Below are 19199 nucleotides of genomic sequence, written 5' to 3'. Positions count from 1 at the left end.
CTGGTACAAATAAAGATGTAGAGAAAATATTCTGCGTTACAATGTATCATGCAACAGATATTAAGTAAAATCAAACAACCAACTCCACAGGATGAGTCTAGAAATCAAAAAGTTTGAAAGGGGAACTTGAAACACCTCAAGTTTGAGGGTCCACATATTTACATATGAGGGCTTTATTGCTGACCCCAGATTCTAGGTCTTTAGGTAGGGTAATGCAAACAAAAGAGCCTTCAAACAGATTAAAATATATGTGTGGATGCACACTTAAACCTTCTTTTTCCTAGGGGAACAGTGTAAATAGACTTCAACTTCAAGCAAATCCAAGATGCAAACACAAAGTTCTCTAGACTTAAAAGCATGTTGCTGTGATCTAGTTGCAATTCCTGAATCCAGATGCTTTGTATTTGTGGTCTGGCTTAGGTCTTTCTCACAGAAAGATGACTAAAAAAATCCAACAAACTAAAGAAACTCTTATATTCTTAACCATGTTTTTTTTTAAGCTCTACTGTTATGTTGTTGTTGTTGGGTTGTGGGTTTGGTTGTTGTCATTTTTTGTTTGTTTGTTTATTTTGAAAACTGAATTGTAGCAACTCTACTCACCCCTGCTGACCAAGTTGGTTGTCTTCTGCCTTCCCCACTCACATAGCTGGGAACTGAAGGATTTTTCTTCTGGCTAGATCCTGCGTACAGAGTGCCTGTTGATGACAACAGTCATTATTTCCACGTACCTACTTTAAAAAGGAAGTCAGTTTAGGAAACAAGCACGCTAACAACAAAAGAACTCTGTTTCCTCTGACCTTCTGAAAGAACATTTTAAATAAAAGCCACATTGGGATAAATACACAATCACAGGCAAGGTCACTTGCTGTCACTAAGACGCCTTTATTTTAAATGTCTCTTGCAGACATTTGGTTGAATTGGATTTCAGCAAGCATTGGTTGGCCGAAATCACAGTTGTGATGGCTGCTTATGATCAATATGTACTTCTCCAAACCTCTAGCAGCCTCTAAATGGAAATCACATCATTTTCCATCTCACTGTCACTTTCCTTCTAGCTGACACTCTCAGACTATCTGCCTTATTTCATCTTCACAAGTCTCACTGCAAAAATCATCACGTCTTTGGCTCCTTGTTTTCACTGCCTGCAGTTCTCCATAAATTCCTGGCAGGGAAGGAACAAGTTTTTCACTTCTTGACCCTGGATTTCTGTCAGTTTCTTGAGCTGTGTTCAAACATAGTCTCATCCCTGGACATACTTTTACCATAGAATCGGCTTTTAAATGACCACATTTCTACTGACATGAACACCAGCTTTAAGCAAGCTCACTTGGAGATTTAATAAGTGTTGGGTATTGTTGTTAGATGAAAGCAATTTTCAAAAGTGAATCTCTGGACTTCGTTTTATCACTCCATTATATGACTCGGTCACAGACTATGTGCTGTAATGGGTGACAAGAAAATAAAGCGTCATCCTTAGTCGTGGTTTCTTGAAGGTCAGGTTGTTCTGCCAAAATTATCCAGGAGAGAATTGCTTTTTCACAGGCTGACCTGACACTTGCAACCACAGTTTTACCCATCGCGATCAGCTTGCAAGAGAAGCAAAGGGCAATAAATGTACTTTTCACTCAGGCAGCTCTGCTGATATTTCTGGGGCACTTGTGTGCTTGGAAGTGTTCACATCTCAAAGGCACTGCAGCTCTCCAGATTTGCCTCTCAGTGGCAACCAGAGTTTGCAAGTGCATAATGTGTCAGCACATCTCAGCATAGTGATGATGTTTTGTCTGGTAGGTGATGCTAATGAACAACAAGCAGGTTGGCGCTACTGACTTGCTGAGGCAGTTCATGGGAGATGCTGCTACACCTTACCATACCTTACCATCATCCACAGAGGTATCTGGGTTTCCTAAAGTCTTAAGAAAGCCTCTTGTTGAATGCCACCCCTTCTCTCTCTCAACAGAACCATGGACAAATCTTTGATTTGTTTTCAGTGGCACTGAAGTATTCATAATGTAACTTATTTGACCATGATGGAAGGAGGTGAATTGCAAGAGCTGTGCTTGTTTATATTATTTGAAGATGTGGGCAGTAATCTTTAAGTCCTTTCACAATTTCCACATTTGGCCACAAAGAATTATTATTTATCCCCTTGATTTTCCCAAGTTTTCCCCTCCTCCAAAATTCTAGGTCATAACAACATGTGGTTTGGTTTGGTTTGTTTTCCTGGAGCACTGAAAATACACAAATGCACATTACATCAGTGTTTTTTAAGCAGTAAGCAACAAACAGATAAGGAAATTATTTTGACGGACTGGCATCCTGCCTGGCAGGTAGGGAAATACATTCTCAGGTCATAAGATATCACAGCTGAGAAAGAGGCAATAAAGAAACCGGAATTGCTGTGTTTCTCATGAAATGATAGTATAGCATTTGGTACCTAATAAACAAAGTCATGATATTTTGACAGCTTTCTGCCACCAGAGTGGTCTCCTTTACTGGACTATCCTCTTCCACAGCACCACAGAACCTTGGAATTCCAGATAAAAACCAGCATCAGTGAGAAATCAAAAAGCTATTCTAAGATTTTGCAGGCTACAGAAGAATTCGAACTGGCAGAGGGCACATAAATGTCCACAAAGGTGAAGACTACTGGAGCACTTGGCTGTCAACCAGAGCGAACGACACTGTGTTGAGCCAGCTGAGATGCTTTGCTTTGGGTCTTAGTAATGATAGGAACAGTTCATTGATCCACATTGGTCAACTGGTCTACTGGACAAAGTACCTTAGTTTCTCATGATGGGATATCACTGGAATAACTTGTATGACCTTTTTCTACTTTAAAAAGTGCATCTGTGTGTTTGTGTAGCATAATTTATAACAGCCAATGTAATTGCTTGCTGTTGCCCATACTGTGTCAGTGCCCTATGAACAAAGAGAGGAATCTGCAACCATTTCTCACTGCTAATTGAAATTACATGGGCAGTCCCGTAGAGTAGAGAAGTCCTTGGGACAAGTCAAGAAAGAAAAGCATCATGATATGAGTGCATCTCAGCTCGTTCAACTCTCAGTTTCTGTGACAAAAGCCATGAGAACCATTGGGAAGAACAAAAAGCTAACACGCTTGATCCACTTGCTAGAGAAGATAGTGGCAGGAATTGGCTTCTTTTCCCTGAAAATGTATGCTAAATATGTTCCTTGTCTGCAGGTTCAATTTGCCACTGCAAGCTTAATTAGCATTCCTTGGCAACAGGGAAACATTCTGATTGACAAAACTTGTTGGTTTTGGCTGAGGCTTCAAAGTGCTCACTTCACAATACACTCCGCAGTTATTTTTAAACTCCTTGCAAAATTCACAGCTGAGCATTTTGATTCAGAGTGAAATTCACCATCAATAACAACAACAAGAACAACAAAAAAGCCATCAGTGGAGTGATACATTTCTGTGGAAAATGGGAGGCAGGAGCCCAGCATGAATTTTGTGACCTATGACAGCAGCTTTTCTAATCCTGTCTCTCAGTCTCAAAAGAAAAGGGGAATACTTGGGTGAAGAGGAAACCAAAGAGTTCAACAATAAATATAAAAGATTATAAAGAGAGCAAGAGATAAAGTGAACCTATTTGTAAATAACTTGTGAGGTCTTTTGGTGTCAGCACCACAGAAGACTGTTCAGAAGAGCTTCAGGATGGACTCAGAAGGCCAAGTGGACAAGCAGTAAGGTGTCAGTAAGAAATACGTGTGGATGTGTACGTGCTGAAAGGAACAGCCACCACACACCCTACCATTGTCTTATCAACCGCAATGACTCCAAAGTAAAGCCACAGGAGTCACTGGAACTGGGTAGTGAAAATCCTCTTCTATTACAGCTAGGAAGGTAAAATGCTGAGCTGCATGAGGAGAGGAGAGGCAAGCAGCTCTCATAACACCATAATGCCACTGAACATAGTTTGTTCTGTACTGGAATGTTGTGGATGGCTGCTGTTTACATGCCGCCCAAAAGACAATGAAAATATAATGTTTGATTATTATAGAGGAGAGCTAGGGACTAGAAAAGATACAACAGATGTATGAGAAACTAAGTACTTTAAACTGATAAGCAAATACCATTAAACAGTACAATCTGTGAGGCCCATCTCTTTGCAGTTTTGAGTGGGTCTTTGTACTTCTGAAATATGAGCATATACTAAACTTATTTTGAAAAACAAAGCTACATAACTAAAAGAGAAATGCAAAAATACTTTGAATCACTAATTTGATTTAAAGGCATTGACCTAAATTTGCTGTATTATGCCATTAGGAAAATAGCCATCCATATTTAAAGATAATAGTGATTAAAAATGTATTTGCAGAGGAAAACAAATAAGTTAACAATACTGATTTCTCTAAGTCTCTGATATTATGAAGCATTTATGAACAAGTTGAAGACTCCTTACTGAATAGGGAAGCTTTCTTGCATCAGGACCTAAGCAAGACTACATTTATGCCTATTATTATGTACCCCAGTTGTTCATGTCAATTATAAGCCTACTAGTTAAATTTTTTAAGCAAGGAAAGCAAAATAAAAAAGAAAAAAAGGAAGCAGTCATACATTTCAAAATCATCATTCCATCATATATTTGAAAACCATAATTCCACCACTATCAGTAATAACGTCTAGCAGAGTACTTGTATAAATCTCCTTGAAGCACTTGCAATTTCTGTGTTGTAATAAAATAAGAATGATGCTTACATCTGTCTATATATTCATTTCTGGAAAAATCTGGCAGTAATATGTACTACACATGAATATTTATCAGAGAAAAATAATGGTTATACCCATATTTAATTTTTAATCTGAGATCTTGGATATTATTAACTTTCCTGGCAGTATTAAGGGGAATAATTTCATAATTCAGTAGTGGAAAGAACTGCAAATGAACCATAAGTAAATAGAGCTGAATTATCTTCTGCAAATATCTGAGAGAGACTGAGGGTATGCAGATTGCATGTGAAAACCTACAGAAAATTAGATATATCTAATGCATGGCAGACCACCTTCTTTGAGTTCTGCCTTCAGAGTTCCCACACTCAGGAAATAGATTTGCAGAAAGGTCCTCCCTCTGTGCCCGCAGCCCTGGGTCCTGGAAAAACGTGACTGCATTACCATCTCAGAGGTGTTTTGTTTTCGTTTCATATTGCTTGCTTTACTGAAAAAAAGTTTTTAGTCTTAACAGTTGCAAGGAAAAAAACTTGAAAACTGAAACCAAATGTAGCTCATGGCAACAGAACTAAACCTACATCTGCAGAGATGTGACAAAAGACGGGAGTGTAAGAAACATGACCGTGTGCCACAAACTCCCTTTGGCTTGGGAGAAGCACTGGGGAATGTCCTGCGTGTGTTTGGGTCCAAAGAGGAGCGCGCCCATGGAGTGGAGCTGCTACTCACCCCACTTGCTGTGCTCATGTTCACATCATGGAGCACTATCAAGTGCACAGGCTGGCTTCCTCTTGAGTGAAACCCAGCCAGAAGATGTCCTCTGGAGTCAAACCTCAAGCACTTTGATTGCAAGTGGGTATTTGGACAGAAGCCACTTTGTGCAGTTCAGTGGTGAGCATGAGTGGGCTACACAGCAGACTGGGAAGTTTCATACCCAAAAAGGACCTACACTGTGCAAGAGGTAGGTGCCCCCTCATGGGCTGTTGTACCAGCCTAGAGCTGGGACAAAGTAAATCACCTTTGAAGTGTGTACAGGGTGGATGCCAGGTCTGCAGCACCAAGGGGTTTGACTGCAGACCTGCTCCCATTTGTCCCCAGCATTTGCTAATGTGAACACGACCTCTGATGCCACCAGCACTCCCAGCTGGCAGGTGCCGATTCCCTTTCTGTCACCAGAGTTTCCTTGTCCAGAAAAAACAGCAGAACAGATATGGAGGACCCAGCTCTGCAGAAGACCAGATCGACACAAAAAAGGACAAGCTAACTTTTAGCAAATTAGACAAACCAGGATTACACAAAAAGACATCCGTTAGCTGATGCTACCAGTGATTAAGACAGAGCAGGAAACAAACCGTGAAATTAGGTCTATTACAACTGACTCCATCAGGTTTTAATCTGCTTTGCCTGGATTGAACAGTTGAGAAGGATCTTCCTGACAGTCCTCCCGGCTGCAGGATTACTCTTTGAGTGTGCAAAGCCAAACAGGTGCATAAACCCTTTCCTGGCTCAAGCTGAAAAGCTTTTCTTAGGCTGGCACTCCTAGAAATGGGGAGAAACTCCTGAAAACTGCCAGCAACAGGGTGACCTCCTTAGTATATTCAAATAATTTGACTAGTCTAGTTTAAAATGTTCACTAAAGAAAGAATGAGTGTTACAAAACTGTCTTCAGGAGCTGGATAACTAGTTGCTTTAAAATTAATGTCAGCTGACCACTTAAAACTTGCCAGTGGTTTAAAACACTTAAGTGAAACAACGAGAACAATTGGAAGACTATACTATAGATCATTAGACATGAGGAAGAAATTATTTACAATGAGGGTGGTGAAACACTGGCCCAGGTTGCCTAGAGAGGTGGTAGATGTCCCATCCCTGAAGACATTCCAGGCCAGGCTGGACGGGGCTCTGAGCAACCTGATCTAGTTGAAGATGTCCCTGCTCATTGCAGGGGGGTTGGACTAGGTAACCTTTGAACGTCCCTTCCAACCCAAACTACTCTATGGATTCTATGAATAAAGCTTCTTTTTATTTACATATTCAACCTAACCTGCGTTTTACTTAGTCCTATTCCTTCTAGTTCTGTTTCCTGGACCTAAGACTATTTCCTTTCTTGCTGTGATTCTTGTAACCCCTCACATAACTATCACCTTGTCCAACACACATTTATCTCTTTTTAATCTTCATGAATCTCTTTAGACACTTTTTCACTCTGTCATCCTCCCCTGAACTCTTTCTAGTGTGTCAACAGCTTTCTGGGTTTGACATACCTGAATTACACACTGACTTGCTCACCACTGCCTACTTAAGAATTCACAGACAATATGCTCTTATTGATTCCTAATATTTTGTTTCATTTCCTAAATGTATCACTATTAATAACAATAGCCTCCCCACATCTTACCAACATATGCAGTTCTCTAGAGCAGTGCTTTTCCAGGGGGAGTGCAAGACAGTCCATTGGGCTGTGAGAAGAAACTACGGGTTTTTTTAATATCAATAGATAAAATTACATTTTAAAACACTTTTATCTTTCATCTTTATCTCATCCTTTAAAATTTCTATTGGCGTGTATGTTTATAATGTAAATAACACATCATTGCAGTAGTAAATGTATGCAATGTACAAATAAATAAGTGTACATGTATTGGGAGTGCATGTTCAACAATTTTTTAATGATAGGGGTGCAGAATTTAGAAAGTTTGCAGATCACTGCTACAGAACAGGTAGTAACATATATGTATTCTGAATCCTAAGCTATTTGTGTCAGAAAATCCACCCTGTTGGCACTACACATGCCTCAACATATGCTGCATCTGCTGTTGAACTCACCTGGCACAGGGTCAGGCTGTGACGACTGACACTGGGACTGCCTGCACAAACTGCTGCCGTCATTGCCCATGGTTAATGGTTGTGGAGGGTTAAGATTGCGGGGTGACAATAAAACCCTGGCAGATGTATTGTTAACCTCCTCTCCCCCCCCTACTTCCCCCTTTTGCCCCTCCCTCTCCCCCCTTCCCACTCAGGACAGGCGATCGGGAGGGAAAGAAGGACAGAGAGAAGAGAGTTGGAAAAATTAAAGATGTTTTACTAATGCTACTAATAAGAATAGAGAAAATAATACAAAATATTCAAAACCAATCTTGAAAAGTCTCAGCAACTGCAGAGCTGGCACCCAAAGTCCTGGATTGGACTCTGCAGCCAACTGGAGCTGGATTCAGTCTCTCACTAGGCCTCAGTTCGCAGGGACGACTGGCAAGATCCTCTCCTAATGTCAGCCATAAGCAGAAGGGAAAAAGGGGCGAGATCCTCGTGATCTCCCACTTTTATATGAAGTATTCACGTGAATGGAATGTTATACACAGTTGGTCAGTTTCTTAGTCACTTGTTTCTCGTCGCCCCTCTCGCGAGACGTCCATCCATGCTTATCAATAAGTTTGCATTCCATTGCTAGGTTTACCAAAACATGTGTCTGGTTCTCCAGGAAAATGCAGTTAATAAGAAGGCTTTAGCTGACAGGCAAAATTCACTGAAAGAGAAACTTGTTTTTAACAAAACCAGGACAATGGTCTAACCAGAGAAAAGTGAGGGTGCGTGGGAGAGTTTGGGCTCTGTCACCAGGCACTCTGGTCAGGGAAAAAGGATGTAAAGGTCTTTTTTACCTTGTAAATACAAAATTAAATTAAGTTTACTGTGTGTATTTCACAAATTTTGCACACACATGTATGTGCACAGGATATAGAAATATGTACTTTGTATTTCTTACTGAATTATTTATTGTATTGCATCAGCATATTTATTATTGTATTTTGCATAGATTTACTGCGTTTACTGCACATACATTAAATTTATGCGATATGCCTAACGAAGAGTACATGCGTATTTGACACATTCTGCATTTAGCTGTAGGTGGAAGAACTGCAACTTCCATATTGTTTGACGTATCACATTATAATTTACTATTTGCCATTGGTTATAATTCTGCCAGACTTGAACTCCCTGCATGGAATTTTTACATAATTTCTCACTGCTTCTCACTTAGTTTCTTTGGAGAGTTTGAGCAAAAGTGATTTAGCCATTTTTAAGAACAAAGCTTGTGAAAAACAGCCAGTTTAACCTATGCTGAAAACTGTTTATCTTCTGAATGTCTCCAGCTACAGTCTGGAGAATAAATTTGGAAAAGAGCAATTATCCCAAAAATGAGAAGGGTCAACCACTTTTTTTCTGTGAAAATATACGCAGATTGACTAATCACTTATTTTTTAAATACATCAATTCCTCTGCACATGTTTTTCTATTGCAAATGTGACTCAAAAGCCCATGGAACCAATATTCTGGAGATGACTTAGAAAAATACCCCACCAATTCGAAACAGTCAGGAACTCAGCTCATGGGTTCCTGACTGGGACCTGAGTGCCCAAGTTAAAGTGTGCACAGCTAGACCAACGAACCACACTTTTTTATAGCGCAGACAGATTTAAGTTAATAGAAACGTTAGAAGACACATCTGAAGTAATTTAGAAAGCAATGGTTCTCAGTCCCTAGCTCAATTCAAAGTGCCAGTGGCCTAAGAGAAGACCATGTTCCGGCCTTTGTTCTCAAGACAAAGGTAAATAGTTCTGTGAACATCAACATTTTTGGCTGAAACCTTTCTAGTTTATGGACTCCAAATGGTGCCATCCAAACACTTGGGGCTTAAAGGACAATATTTAATTAGTAAGTCACATTTTAAGAAGAATTTTACTTGAATTTTACTTCCCACTTAGTTTTGACTGACAATGAACACATTCCTATCAGGAGTTTTGGGCTCGTTTTCTTTATTTTCAAAATTCCTAAGCTTTGCACAACATTGCTTACCAAGATGCTAGTTTAATAGTGTTCAATTACAGAGCCAGTCCGGGACAACGCTGTAATTACAGAGTACACTCAATGAATGCCAGGTACCTTCTAATGAAGCTTTGTCTTCTTTTTCCTGTTTGGCATGAGTCAGCCCTCTTCCACTCTGTGACAGTTACCATGAATTGCTGTTTCTTTTCCCATCCCTCTGCCGAGAAAGTTGGTATAACCATATTCTCAAAGTTTTCACTTTCTTCTTTCGCCATCTATCCTTGCATTCTGTTCCAGTAGAGAGGAGTGTACCAAGCCACAGCCTGAAAAAAAACCAAACACAAACATGTATCACTGTTTATTTATATTCTGCATTTTTTTCATCATGATAACTGTTTGTTGTAGGCAAACCAGAAAGGACTAAAAGGGTGGGCACTCCAAAGTATTTCTGAGTCATCTATCATTTGAAAGATAAATACTAAAGGCAACTCCAGATTTTTTTTAATTTGGTCTTTAAAATCCATTTCCAGTCTTTAAATATATTTAGGGTAGCTTCATCATCTAAGGGCCTTGAAATTCCACTGCTCCAATTAAGTAAACCAGACAAAGAAGAAGACAAAAGGGGACATGACAATTGTGCAAGTATGTCAAAGGCTACTGAAGGAAGAAAAAGCAGCCTGTTCTTCATGTGCACAGTGGGTAGGACAAGAAGGAAAGGACTAAACCTGAGGCAGAAGTTCACTCTAGGCACCAAAGCAGATGCCTGTGGACATAGTGGAGTCTCCATTACTGAAGGTCTTCCAGAACTATCTAGGCAAGCCATGGCCAGGAGCAAGCCTGGCAGAGATAGTCATGTCTCAAGTTCCCTTTCAGCCTCTGATTTCCTGCACTGATGTAATAGCAAATATGGTCAAAAGAGCTAGAAGAGGAGTAAATGTGAAAAGATGAGACCAAAAGTAAATATTCACTTAACTGTTTGTGAGGTATAGACTATGTTACCTTGGTGAAGCTGTAAAACTTAAACTGTTTATGAAAATCACAGGTCTTTTCCATATTGTCATGAGTTCAAGTTTTTCTAGCAAAAAATGATCAAAACCATAGTTGCCACTGGACAGCTATAGGGTAAAAAATGGTCTTGGGCTCTTTCTCATCCACAGGTTGACAGAAGTTTGCACAAAAACATTTGACACAGTTGCCAGGCTGATGGCAGTTACTAATGGGAGCCATGGGCTGAGTAGCCCTGGGCGTAGCTGGATCTTTCATGGCTGAAACAGTGAAAGAGGACAGTGGGCCGGCAATAACACTTGTGGAGCCCCAGCTTCAGTCGCTGTGAGGCCGTTAGCCTTTCATTCAACAAGTGGTGTCATCAATCTACTGGTTTTCTTTAGTCCTTCAGATCCTAATAATTAATATCCTCACTGAAGCAAGGTTAACAGAGATAGATCACAGCTTTGCTATGTTTGGATGGCTTGTGCTTTATTCTACAAAGAGTTTAACAATACTATCCTAAACCTTTGAAGGATGTCCAGCGGTAGAGCTGTCTAGGTAAAGAAACATAGTGATTTTGCTCAGGGCACTCACCTGACCACCAGGCTCACAGAGAATGGTAGCACAGTCAAGGCTTGTCCTAAATCTCTCCAGGTCCTTCCAAAGAAAATCTGAGGGAGGTTTGTGAAGCACTTTAGCATCTGCTGCCCAAACCTACAAAGATCAAGCATTAAATTAAAGACAAAATGGCTCCTGGACATTTATACATTATAAGAACTCAGTAAAAACGTCGTTTTCCTTTTCCTTTTTGATTTTTGTAACACTGGTCACCATTTGATCTGTGAAATCAAAGCTGAAAGAACTATATTTCAGGACTCACAGCTTAGTTATAGTGATTATTTTCAAGTACCTCTCCTGTGGATTAACAGAGACTAGCAAAGGCACATTTTTCAAGGTGTGATAGTAAATCCTGGGCTTTTTGGTCTGGCTTGCTGAGAGAAAGACTAAAAATGGGCCATTTCTTTTATTTTCTGAATTACCAGGGGGATTGGAAGAGATCTGTGATGTCAGCTTTAAAATTCCAGTCTCTGCTTGATTCTGGATTCCCTCTGTTCAGGGAGAAGCTCTGTCTGCTGGGGACTAGAATTTTTTTGTACTTTTATCCTTATACAAAAGGTTTAACAACCTTTTGCTTTATAAAGTGAACACAATTATCTGTGACCTTTGCAACTAACACAGTAGCAAAAGAATCTGTTATGAAAACAAATTTCATACATAAGACAAACACAGCACGCTTTAGCAAACCGCGTTCCTACAGGATCTAGCATTTGCCATCTGGGAGAAAATGGCTTCAACCATTTCCTGAGAACCAAACCAATTCTCATTCAATTTTAAAGGAAAAGTATACTGAAAAAAAGTAAAATGCTCTCTTCCAGAAGTGCTCACCATGTGGCACCCTGCCAAGGTGTATTTGTGGCTTTTGCACATATGCACCACAAGACAGCAAGTGACTATGGCTCTTCTGGGTCCCCGCCAGCTGGTATTTCCAGCTTTCTTATAAGAGGCCTCACAAATGGGCTGCATCAGCCTGCACTGAGCTTGGTGACGAGCATAGACTTCACCTCCTTTTATTCTGTGAGGCCCCAATTTTAACTTAAAAAAAAAAAAAAAGAAACAAGCACTGGTGGTAAAAAAAGCTTCAAGCCATGTTCCAACCATCTACACTGGCATCTAACTTGAGCATTTTGCCTTGGTTCATCTGTTGTTCTCACAGGAGGCTGGAAGATATTAATCTCACTACTAAAGTCTATTTACTTACTGTTTATATACACCAATTCTCTTTATAATTTTAAAAGTGGGAATCTTAAAAAGTGGAAAAATACTATTATAAAATGTTCTTTATTTGCAATTAGATCCAAAGGTTGCAGAATACTGTACCTGTCCCAGTTTTACAGAACTGCTTAAGGCATCTGCCAACCAAGTTTCAAGAGGATTAGCTGTAATGAACATGCAACATACGTAAATACAACCCCCGCCAGCTCATATTTCCAGCTTTCTTGTAAGAGGGCTCACAAATGGGCTGCATCGACCTGCCTTGAGCTTGGTGATGAGCATGGACTTTGCTTCCTTTTATTCTCTGAGGCCTCAATTTTAACCTCAGAAAAAAGAAACAAGCACTGGTGGTAAAAGAAGCTTCAGGCCATGTTCCAACCATCTACACTGGCATCTAACTTGAGAATTTTGCCTTGGTTCATCTGTTGCTCTCACAAGGGGCTGGAAGTCCTGTCCAGCTGGCTGTCTGACACAGACCCTATTGTACATGAACTTTAGATGCAAGAGTTGGCAGCCTGAATACAACCCTTTGAAATTAGTAAGCCAGCAGAGATTTTTTGCTTATGCATGCTGAAACTGAAGCTCTGGCAGACCTTCTGCCTCGGTCAGTTGTTGACCCAAAAGCCCTTTAATGATAACGGGAACTGGAACCTTGTCAATGACCTCAGCACTGATCAGAGCACTTCAGAAAGGACTACTTTTGGAGTGGGTGGGAACAGTTGGCACATCAATGCCAACTCAGAGAAAACCATTTATGGGGAAATCTGCAAGGTCTTCTGCAGCCAGCCAAGTACAGAGTACAGCAGAGGCTGTGCCCGCTTTGAGTGTAGTTACATCCCATAGGTTGCTGGAGGCCATGTGCAGACACCAGCAGGTGTCCCTCAGTTAAAACCTGTGATTAAGCCCTGGTCACATTTAGTTCAAGCCTTTTTCATTGCCATGGGTATCAGATGCATATATTTGTTGTTAGCTATTTAAAGCTTTTCTGGGGTACGATGAAGTCATCTGACTCTTTTCATCTCAGATCCTACCTGCCTCTCTAGCTCTTATTCAAACTGGCAAAAAGATACATCTAAACTAGCTGGAGGGGAAGTAATTTCTGAAGAGCAGCAGCCCATGCACTGAATTTTTAACGTATAGTTCTGCCACAACATCAAAGGAGAGCACATCACTATCTTCCTTTTACAGAACAGGATATAAGGCACAGAGTGTCATCTTTTTGCCTGAAGTCATCCAAGGCAAAGCCAGAAAAAGAGCCCCATTGCCAGAAAAGTGATTTATGGCTTTCTCTCTTGGATAACAGCTGTCCCCAGATAGTGGGCACAGTGTTGAAAGCAACATCATTTTTATTTTTCATTGAGACCCTACTATAGTGATACCTCAGATTATGCACAAAACCATACTAATTGCTTCAGCAGCAATATCTAAAACTCCTTTCCTTTCCAGTTTGATTATTTGTAGGTTTCTGACCCAAGGTTCACACCTTCTGTTGGCAAACACTGGCACAACACAATATTCTGAGAGTATGGGGAACTTTTTATGGGAGCAATGGCTGGAAAAGGGAATGTAACAAACAAGGACTTTCCAGGCTAGCTTCCCATTGCTGGGCAACATGAAATGCTGGACATGTAACACAAATGCCAGGCTTGTACTGATAATGGGCGTTAGCATCTTCTTCTGAATTGTTATTTGTGTTAGCCCTTCTGAAAATACAGAGTTAAGTCTGACTCTACACCATTGGGCTAAGAGGGTACCCTGCTCTGCCAGCTGAGAAAAGGCACTCAAACCCCCCACACTCACTGTCACGATGGAGTTGGGCCCCATCCTGGTCTCAGGGGGAAACTGAAATACAGCCACTGGTTGTCCTTGGACATCCTGCTTCAAGAGATAATCCCCAATGCTTTCCTCTTTTTCAGGGGCACAGTTCAGGATCTTTACAAAATGACCGCCTGGATCAACTTCAGCAATTTTCAAATTTCCAACAGCACTGAAGGACCATAAGTTGATTCAAAAGTGTAAATGCATTCCTTAATTGAAAAATACATGTATTTCCTTATAACAACTAGCCTAGATGTCAGTAATTAATGATAAATAAATGCACCCTCATAATTACAGCACTGCCATTCTACATTTTATGCAGCACCTTCTGTTTGAAAAAATACATTTAATTTAAATTACTATATTCTATTTCTCTTCTGCACTTAGACAGCATTCATTACCATCAGAAATTAAACATCCAGTCCCAGACTGTAATACTCACCTTAGATCTTATTAGACAGGTTGTGAATGAAGTCTCAGAATCATTCAGCTTTTGATACAGCATCTACTGCCATAAATTTTATTATTTAGCACAGGTGCAGTGTCTTGTCTGTCTTCAGCACATATAATGCTTTTGCCCTTGCCACATTTGTCTTGTTCCAGTAAGTTTAAGTCATAGAACTCTGTGTGTACAGTAAGGGTTGACTCAATAGCCCAGATAGGCTATGTGCTTGCTTACCATAACCAAATCCTCATCAACAGTGTGACAAATACTGTCCACCCACCCCAAATAATTCAGCTGTGTGGCGCAGCAGTGAGTCACACTTGCTCACGACAGCCAGGCTGCCTCCAGGCTGCCGCTGGCATTGATAGATTTGGAAGCAGAGCCGCGGGGAACTGCCCCCTCCCTGGCCAGAGAAGATGCACATAGTGAACATAACACTTGGCTGCCTCTCATCTGCCTTCCTGCAAACTTGGGAACTCTATTTGTGCTTCACGTCAGTATGAAGAGACCTGGAGACAGTTTCCCGGAGATGCAAATGGGCTTTAACAGCACAGCCAGGCTGAGGGACTCCTCACCTCCAGACTCCCCCTCTTCTGGGTGCTTGCGTTCATCTGGCTGCCACAGTTTGGTGTTTCTTCTTCCCTCCTGCTCACAGGACCACACTCTAAGCTGGATTGCTGAAATAACCCCGTGTAAAAGGTTTTGAGGGGACATTATTTTACCCTCAGCTTTTTTGTCAGTCTCTGCAAGCTGCTGTATGAGTGCAGATGAAAGGATGGACAACTGCGCTTAAAAACTTTGCAAATTGCAGATGCAGAGAATGATCCTTTGGGGTCCCTCGATTTGTAAGTCATCATTTACACATGCAGTACACATGCAGATGTAAAATGCTGCGGCTCACATCCACAGTTGCTTTTTACATTGCTACAGTCCTGGAGCAGTGACCTAGGGCTCCACTGGGCTCTAAAAACAGAGTGACACCAGCAACAAAGAGAAATCCCTGACCTTTTTACCCTCTGGAACGGTGCAGAGCCAGTTAAGTCAATGGGAGAAGAGTTTTAAACTGTACAGAAGGCAAAGATCTTCCTGATCTCCCATTTCTATGTTGCAAAAAAAGATGAAAAAAAAGTTTGGTTGCCAAAATGTATCTAGGAGGACAGGAAAAAGCGGGTTGGGAGAAAGACCTCCAAAAATGGTCTCAAAAGGTCATTTTTATGATGTAACTTTGTAAACAGCAGAATCCTTGTTGATAATGGAGTGAATAATGAGGGTCCAGGTTTGTGTGACTTCCCCTAAACAAGACCTCAGGCTGAACCCAGTGAAGCTGGGCAGTCTTGGGAACATAAAAATGGGCTGACAGGAGTTTTTAATGCAACACACAGGACTAGTAAAGGAGCAAATGATGGAACATGTGAATTTGGTGTTGGAAGATGCTGAAGCATGGAATGCAGAGCTGCCAGCTTGCATCCCGGCAATTCACTGCCTCACAGCCATGCTGGCAGAAGAAAGAGAGCAAGAACTGTCAGAGATGAAGAAGAGTAAATAGACTTGGTCATCCTTCAATCTCAAAGGCTTCTGAATCAGTTAGATGCTCTCCTGTGCCAGCTCAGACAGCACAATACTTTTGATGGACATGGGATGGGAACGCACCATCTTGCATTTCTCTTTCCAGGCACAAAAATAGAGCCATCTGCTGTGGACACGTCCCAGTACCTGGAAGAATCTAGGAGGAGCTGTTAGCTCTTATGATCCTGCTTTGTGTGGGATTTCCAAGGTAATGGCTCCCTGGCATCTCTCTTTTGTTTCACTGCTCTCGTGACTCAGCTGGGGATTAAGAGCAATCTTTTTTCCCTGGCCCCACATCCCAAAGAGACTCTCTAAATCAATGCCAGGTTTTAATTTTTTCTGCATGTAACAAAAGAAAGATAAGTGGAAGAAAAGAAGAAAGGAAGAAGAGCAGGTAGGTCTACACCTGACACCAGGGACCTTAACTTCATTCACCACAAAACTTAAAAGCAGGTATAATTCTCCACACTTATAAGAGGTGAAGTTCTCTCACACACACTCCGTCACACTCTTTCCTGCTTTTTTCCTCAGAGGCTTTTATCTTTAGTTAGTCATCTTTATGTTTCTTTAAATTGTAATTGCGTGATCTTCCAGATTTTGGGGGACCACTTTGTCAGAGGAATTCCTGGGGATATAGCCCTTACTGATGAAATTCAGAGTAACTGAATTAAAAAAGGATTGACTAAAGCTAAGATTCTTGGTTCAAACTGGAAATCCTGTTTTACCAGCAATTATTTTTAAGGAACTCTATAATAAAATACACATGCTTGTACCTTCATGTTCCATTATATTATTTTCTGTCAAAGAAGACCCTGAATTTATGAATATCACAATCTATATGTATGTCTTATCAGGAATTTGGACTTCAGCCTGTGCACTTCCTACCCTCAACCTTTGAAATCCCAAACGTGCAGGCACCGTTTGAATTGATTTCCCCAAACCCATTTGGTTTTTGCACTGTCTCTAAGTGTACTTGCAGCTCTTAGTCCCATGCCAAAGCCCTACACATAGAGAGGGAGCTGGTGGGTGAAGTAAGACTTGCAGGATTTCTCTAAGAACTTGTGTAGCCAGTTAGCTGCTGGATGGCAACAGACTTTTGTGAGTTTAAATGAGGGAACAACATCTCTAAGGAGATGCTCATTAAAGTCTTCAAAGCTTTTCTTAGCAAGTTAGTTTACTTTACAAAATAGTGGACCAGTTCCTGTGAGACAGGAGCTAAAGTCCTCCAGTGTATGAGGGAGAGGTCAGTGTGCACTGATGCTGTAGTTTCTTCTGCTACTTTCTGATATTCTCTGGGGGGAACAGAATCCAAAATTTTCTATAACGTACATTGCACTGCACATTGCAGAGGGAAGAAAAAATGTCAGTGTTCTCAGTAGCATGGGATGCATCAACCACGGCCCTATGACCTGCCATGGGGATACCACTTGAACTGCTCAGAGTGCTGATAAAGGTAACAACAAGGCATCCTAACTATAAAACACGCCAAGAATTCAAGACTTTCTAAGCTAAGTCTTTAAGAAAATCATAGATTGATACTATTATTACGTTGGGAAAGGCATGACTTCAGAAGTACAAATCCATTTATTTGTATGCCAACAAATTTAACTATACTCAAGGGACAGGATGGGAAAAGTCCTGGCGGGAGGCTGAGCTGACTCTTTGTGAAAGGCTGTGAAATGTTCCATAGATAGTAGCCGTGTGCAACTGTAGGCCTGAAATGCCAAGATTCAGCTGAGATCCTGAGTCCTTACAGATCAGGGCTTTAACTTAACTCATCCTTAGTATGTAGCACATGCACTTAGTATGAAACTGATATGATTTTCAGTAGCCAAGCACAAAATGTCAAGTATCAGTGTCTATTTTTATTGTTTTCTGCAAAACAGACACCCTCAATATACAGCAGATTTAACACTGATCAGGTGCAAAAGTCAGGGAAAGGTTCAGGGTGACATTCACACTGAACAGACACCATGGCTGTCTCTAAGCATCAGTGCCAGGACATGTGTGACAATACTATCACCCTCCTTGCACACAGCTGATAGCTGAAAATCCTAATGCAGGGAATCCTGCTGCCACTGAAAATCCTGATGGCTCAACTCCCATCCATTTCTCAGTATGACATTAGGTAACAATCTAACTAAACATATAACCTTCAAGGTGCTTTAGGCATATTTACATATTCTCAAAAGCAAATGTATGTAAATGTATCTCAATTATAAAGAACAAAACCAAAATATCCTAGTTGGCCAAAACCACGTATATCTACTAGATTTGTTTATACATGTGTTGTGGCTTCATGGCAAATCAGATCCTGCCACACTGCTCATCAATTCTCTATAGAAATACTACTAAATTATGTGTTTATACTGTGTACACTCAAAGGATGTTGTATAATGCAATACCAAATTAAAACATTTGGTATTGTGTACTCCAATGTAATTTTGTTTATTCAATGTGTATAACAAGAAAAGGTATAATTTAAAATCAAATTAAGTGAAGTGAAACAAACAAACACACCAAACAAACAAAAAGCAAAACAAGTGCTAGTGTGCTGGCATGGTGGAATACCACAGCAGTAATGAATCAAATGAGAATTAAAAGAATTCCTTAATTTATGCATTTAACAAGCTTAACCACACACAAAGCAAACTGTCATCACCTTTTACTCTTTATCTCCAACAATTAGCAGAGCTAATGACTTCTTTTGCTTTCTTTATGAGACAAAATATGATTCAATCCCCACTGGAAAACAGTTCACGCAATACAAGGAAATGCATGAAGGGGAAGGTGATCTCTTTTATCTCCTAATGTTTATCCGGAGTTATTGTCCCCAAGCCCAGTCAAACAGTATGGTGTACCTCATTATTTGGAAACAGCTTTAGAGCTCTGAATACAACTGGAGTTTCACACTGGCTTTCAAAGGTATCTTTTCATGGCTCTCCCTATAATGTCCTGAGAATTACACAGATCTCTTTATGGAAACATATGCAAGGAGATCTATGGGTTTACAAAGATTAAGTCCATGAGAAAAATGCA

The 19199-nt window shown here is 40.6% G+C and overlaps 1 long non-coding RNA gene across 1 annotated transcript; it reads right to left on the bottom strand.

Annotated features, from left to right (window-relative positions):
* Positions 1-599: 599 nt before the first annotated feature.
* Positions 600-9779, bottom strand: LOC309444103. Its single transcript, XR_014184946.1, has 3 exons — positions 9629-9779; positions 7089-7149; positions 600-695 (listed from the first exon to the last, which is right to left on the bottom strand). It is a non-coding gene; the product is annotated as an uncharacterized lncRNA (long non-coding RNA).
* Between the last annotated feature and the right edge of the window lie 9420 nt (positions 9780-19199).

The sequence above is a fragment of the Streptopelia decaocto genome (genome assembly GCF_964273445.1).
Source record: "Streptopelia decaocto genome assembly, chromosome: 1".
In the NCBI taxonomy this organism is placed as follows: Eukaryota; Metazoa; Chordata; class Aves; order Columbiformes; family Columbidae; genus Streptopelia; species Streptopelia decaocto.
The sequence above is the reverse complement of the archived record's forward strand: the minus strand, read 5'-3'. Positions and strand labels throughout refer to the sequence as shown.